Consider the following 5,725-nt stretch of genomic DNA (forward strand, 5'->3'; position numbering starts at 1 on the left):
TGGTGGGTTGATTGGGGGGAATACAGCTCTGGTGCCAGTGTTTCCATTTTGGATAAAGTGAAAACATTTGAGAATCATTAATACGCTACACAGCAACAAAGAAAGGGACCGATTGATATTATCTTCAAGAAGTAAATTTTTGAGGGGAAGAATTGTGGGGAGAAGGTTCTTAGTTAGGCGCTTGGGACGCTCAGACCATTTGGTTTACACTGTAAGTTCTTTTTCCAATTGGTACTGATTCCTGGTTTCAGAATGCTCATCACACCCCCGTGCCCCAAGCCTTTTAACACCGAGGAACGGTTTCCTTACCGGATACATACCAGATGCTGAATTGAAGAAATATTTTCTTTGCTCCAAGACCTGCACTATTAATACTCATTTGGGTGGCAGTGCACTCCCTCCAAGGCTATTCCCAAACTCTCCTAGGTTCTAAATACAGCACTCTAACAGATCTGGGAACTATCGAATGCAATGTACTCAGAAATTCCACTAGCTGTTTCCATGCCTGGTGCCGTAAGTCTGGAGCTTGCTGAGAACACCCTTGCTTGCCTCTGCCCTGGGGGTACTGTCGCTGACCCGCAGGATTAGGTGTTTTGTGAGTTGTGCAGTCTGGTCGCATTACTGTCATGAAGAGAGGCTGAGTTCAGCACTCTGGCCAGCTCCCCCCTGAACTTAAATCATGTCAACTCGTCTTTTCATATGAATCTTTGGAGCCACTAAATCACAGAACTGAGACAAACCACTTACAATGCAAAGTTGCCTTCCCTTTAAAACAACTTTCCTAATTTGCGATTGCCTCAATGCAATTTATGCTGAAGACTACAGCAGCGGACTTCTCAGAGACTCAGAGCGGGGAAAGATCTTGGAGATCACTCTGCTCTGGTCTAGAGAATTGAGGAGGGTAGCTTGCAGAGGTGATCTACCCAAGGTCACAGTGCTAGATGGTGGCTGAGCTGGGCTAGGACCCAGGCCAACTTCCACCTCCCGGTCCAGTGAAGCCTCTGGAAAGAACAGGTGAAAAATATAAATGGCCATTCAAGACACTCGAAGTGAAAGTTGGCAGTGTTATCTGGAGTTGCAGTTAAAGAGAAAACACAGCAGCAGAAATAGACAAGTCAGATGGCACAGGTGCCATCTCCTCAATGATTTATACCGCTGAGAACAGGGGGAGGGTGTGCTTTACTACCTACTCTAGTACCTCATTCATCCTTGTCTTAAAATTAAGAAATGAAATGCATCAGAGCACATGTATACATAGAAACAGCAAGTGAGCTTTTTTTTAAAACATCTTGAGGTATAATTGCTTTACAATGTTGTGTTAGTTGCTGCTGTATAAAGAAATGAGTCAGCAACACGTATATATATATCCTCATATCCCTCCCTCTTGTGTCTCCCTCCCACTCTCCCTATCCCACCCCTCTAGGTGGTCACAAAGCACCGAGCTGATCTCCCTGTGCTACACAATATAAATGAACATTGTGGTACATGACTTTTTTTTTTTTAACATGACTCTTTTTGAATTATGGTTTTCTCAGGGTATATGCCCAGTAGTGGGATTGCTGGGTATATGGTAGTTCTATTTTTAGTTTTTTAAGGAAACTCCATACTGTTCTCCGTAGTGGCTGTATCAATTTACATTCCCACCAACAGTGCAAGAGGGTTCCCTTTTCTCCACACCCTCTCCAGCATTTATTGTTTGTAGATTTTTTGATGATGGCCATTCTGACCGGTGTGAGGTGATACCTCATTGTAGTTTTGATTTGCATTTCTCTAATGATTAGTGATGTTGAGCATCCTTTCATGGGTTTGTTGGCCATCTGTATGTCTTCTTTGGAGAAATGTCTATTTAGGTCTTCTGCCCATTTTTGGATTGGGTTTTTTTTTTTTTTTTGATATTGAGCTGCATGAGCTGCTTGTATATTTTGGAGATTAATCCAGGTGAGCCATTTTTGACAGCAAATCCAGCACTCTTTTAATGGGTTGGTTTAATGTTTCTCTGATGCATCCGTGCTTGTTTGGGAAGTTGTACTGATAGCCACACATAGTGGACAAAAAGAACCTAAAAACCTGACCCTCTTCTTTGCCTCTCTAGTGCTCCCTGAAGTTGGAGAAGACTAGCAAACTGGGCAACTTTAGCCTAGCAAAGATGGCACAGCTGCCACGGAGCGCAAACACAGTTCACATGCAAGTCCCAAAAGGCTTGGTCCCCTCACCGGTGTGGGCCATGTTTCAGCAGCTGCTGTTCCCATTCCCTCCTGTTTCTTCCAGAAGCAAAGAACACTGTGTGTGTGTGTGTGTGTGTGTGTGTGTGTGTGTGTGTGTGTGTGTGTGTTTTGTGTGTGCATAGCAGCATAAAGTTAGGAGATGATGAATCCAGAATCATCCCACCCACTGTGAAGGTCAGGGGACCGCACAGCCTGGGGCAAGGATGGGTGGGAGCCTGAACGATAGATGCTTCCTCTCCATGCACAGACAGGGCTCCCATTATTGCTAATGCCTGCGACGTGCTCAGGGAAGGCAAGATACACTCCAAAGGGTTATTTTTCCCTCCACTGAATTGATTCTAATCTACAGTGCTGACCCTGCTTTTGGTTCCTAAGAGCCAAACTCTGTAAAATATATGTCAGCTTACTCTGCTAAGACAGCTATGTGAATGACATGCTAAAACTCAACAGAAACCAAATTAGTATCAACTCTTTTTTTTCCTTTTCACGGCTGCAGCAAATTTTCTTGAGGGGAAAAAAATGACCCAATGTGAGAAACTCCTGCAAACAACATCACCTTGTCCCTACAGTGTTACCTGCTGGCTCAAACCAGCTCTCCTGCCCCATGCTGAGGGCCGTATCAAGGAAGTGTTGTATAATTTCAAGCAGTATAATTTCAAACACTTAAAGCCACAGTGTGTCCACAGTATCTATAATTACTTCTGCTCTGGATACAGATTGGCAGGAAGCAGAGAAGCATAATCATTTTCCAATTAACTCCCCAAAGTCTTTTGGACTTGGCCTATATCTGAATTTATCAGAGGAGAGAGTTTTCTCTCTTCCCCTTCTCCCATTCCAACCAGTTTTTCGGGATCTCATCCAGCAGGGGTGCATTTTTCCCCTGAGGCATCCGACCTCCTCCCCAGCCCCACATTTACCCCCTCTCACCTCCCCTCCCTGAGGTGAGCTTCCCACACTTCTCCCCCAGCTGCCTCAGTAAGAGGTGACCCTGCCAGCTGTGCTGGGAATGCCGTGCTCTTGGCTGTGACCAATTTCGGGGTGAAGCTGAGAGTGAGGCGTTGCCAGGACTGAAGTGATGCCCCACATCGCACACTCTGGCACAGCGAGGAGCATTGCAGCCAGCAGCGTGGATCCTAACTTACATTGGGGTTATGCAACCTTTCGGATGGGGCCTGTCAAAACTATCAGTCATCAGTCAACCCCCGACAATCTAGCGTGACTAATTATCTCTGTATCAGAGCAATCCAGGAGAAGAAAAACATATATAAATGAGAGTGTTTGGATTTGGTGGAAAAAAAAGAGCTCCCAGCAAAGTTTGGAACATATAACAAGTTAGGGTCTAGGCTTTCCTGCAAGGGGAACCAGTGGGGGTGGTCAGGAAGGGGCAAGGTTCGCAGCAGACAGACAGACAGACAGCGCTGGATCTTGCCAAATGGTTCACGCTTTACTTCCAAATCTGCAGTTCCTCTAAACGCCTCCCACTAAAAATAATCACACCCTCAGAGCAGATAAACCTGAATATTAGTTTTGGGCGGGGGGGGGGGGGGGTTGATGCAGAGCTTAGATGCACCAAGAGAGACGTGAGCCAAGCTCTCAGGAGGGACAAAGCTGAATTTTATCTTCAGTGCTCTCGGGGGATGTCTGCGCTCCATGAATGTTTAAACAAGATAATCTTCATGTGATTTCCTAATGCATAAATTCACGTAAAATATGACCTGCGTCTATAGGTAGCAAATGTGTATGGTGTATAATTCCTCGTAGAGATGTGAATGGATTCGGGCTCTTTCCTAATTTGCCTTGTAAGTCAAATAAAAGCCTGTCGGTACTGTGTCTCTCCTGCTCTTCCTTGGGAGGAGGTTTTCTGCAATGTTGACCCAGGTGACTCATGGTGCAGTGGGAAAACACAAAAGATGCCGTTTCCAGCCCAAGGTGGGGAAGAATCCTTGCTCATTACTCATATCGTGATTTTCACCTTCAAAGCACTTACCAAGTACTAACTTATCCATCGCAGCCTTCGTGCAGGGACTGCACTGTCATTTAATTAGGGAAGTCGGTGGTCGAGCGGCTTACACAATGACTGAAAGCCATATATGGATGGGTATTTAATTCCACTCATTCATTTGATCTCCTGTCTAAATGAACTCAGTCCATTAAATCCATCTTTTAAAAAATGCTATAAAGGCACGAACCTTGTGTGCAAAGCAGCCACGGAATCTGGATGGAGCTGCCACTAAGAGGTTCATCTTCAGAAAAACGAACTTTTCTCCAGTTTTAATAATCGCACGCTCTCCGGATTTGCAACTCACTCTCACGGAAGAGCAGAGGAATTGCAGATTCTCCCTAGTCCCTCCACCATTTCAGCCACCCCTGTTTGAAGATCACTGTACTGTTCTTACCTGAATGTCTCCTTAAACACACCTCTTTTTTAGACAAGCTGTGGGAATTGTTCCTTTCAGACATAAGAATCATAATTCTTTCTCTGAGAGCAAACTACAAATACAGCCAATTCCTGAGACGGGCAGACAGAACATCTGCATTTTGGTTTATCTGTATCCATCCTGCTTTCAGCTTCATTCACTCCCCTGTTGACAGTCTCGCCTTTCTGGGTCCTCATTCTTCCACTCAGCAGGAGCAGGATGGAGCCAGGAGGTTTCTTCTCCCTTCCCCACCTCCAGGAAAACACCTGCCCAAACCAGTAACGACCGCCACGTTTGTACGACATATGAGTCAGATAGAGGCGACCTCAGGGAAAAAGGTGCACTGCGGCTTAATGGGGCTTAGCCCCAGCCTGAAGAAAGGGTAAGCGGAGCTGCCTTCTCTGCTGAGGGCCAGCCACGGAGGAAATAAATGAGAATTGCTGGCCTCCAAACTCACCCATGTTCACACGCATTGTAAAGCCACATTCCAGGGACTGATGCCCCACCGGTGTGAAGGATCTCACTCATATGCCATGTGTGTTGACATTCCCAAGGGGTCGGAATCTCCCCCCAACCCAAAATCTTCAGTCATTCTCCTCTCAAAAGCCTATGCCAAGTTCCAGGGACTGATGCCCCACCGGTGTGAAGGATCTCATATGCCATGTGTGTTGACATTCCCAAGGGGTCGGAATCTCCCCCCAACCCAAAATCTTCAGTCATTCTCCTCTCAAAAGCCTATGCCATAAATGTGCTATTCAGTATCTTTCAATCTCTCTCCACCCTCCTTCTTTCCCTCCCTCTCTCTCTTACACACACATTTCTCTACAGAGAAATACTGAAAACAGGTCTCCCTTACCCGAAATAGTGGGGAAAAAACCCCAGCAGTACAAACTGGAATAGATGACAAATGTAGCCGGAGAGTTGGAGAACATAGGAAAATAGATTCAATATGGGGACAAGGAAGGAGTAGAAACTGAGTGTCCTCAAAGGTGGGAAGGATAGGTGGGAAAGAGACGATGAAGAGGCCAGAACATAAGCAAAGTGAATAACGAAAAACAGCAGGCTCTTTAAATGTGAAAAAGA

At 45.7% G+C, this 5,725-nt stretch overlaps 1 protein-coding gene across 1 annotated transcript in view; it reads left to right on the forward strand.

Moving 5' to 3' along the window:
* The window catches only part of GLP1R (glucagon like peptide 1 receptor), a 30,443-nt gene extending 26,707 nt beyond the window's left edge, over positions 1-3,736 (forward strand). Inside the window, exon 14 of the mRNA XM_024766059.1 lies at positions 2,093-3,736. The gene's annotated coding sequence lies outside the window, so the exon portion shown is untranslated. The remainder of the gene's footprint in view (positions 1-2,092) is intronic.
* The last annotated feature ends 1,989 nt before the right edge of the window (positions 3,737-5,725 follow it).

Source organism: Neophocaena asiaeorientalis, unplaced genomic scaffold (genome assembly GCF_003031525.2).
Source record: "Neophocaena asiaeorientalis asiaeorientalis breed wild unplaced genomic scaffold, Neophocaena_asiaeorientalis_V1.1 scaffold46, whole genome shotgun sequence".
NCBI lineage: Eukaryota > Metazoa > Chordata > Mammalia > Artiodactyla > Phocoenidae > Neophocaena > Neophocaena asiaeorientalis.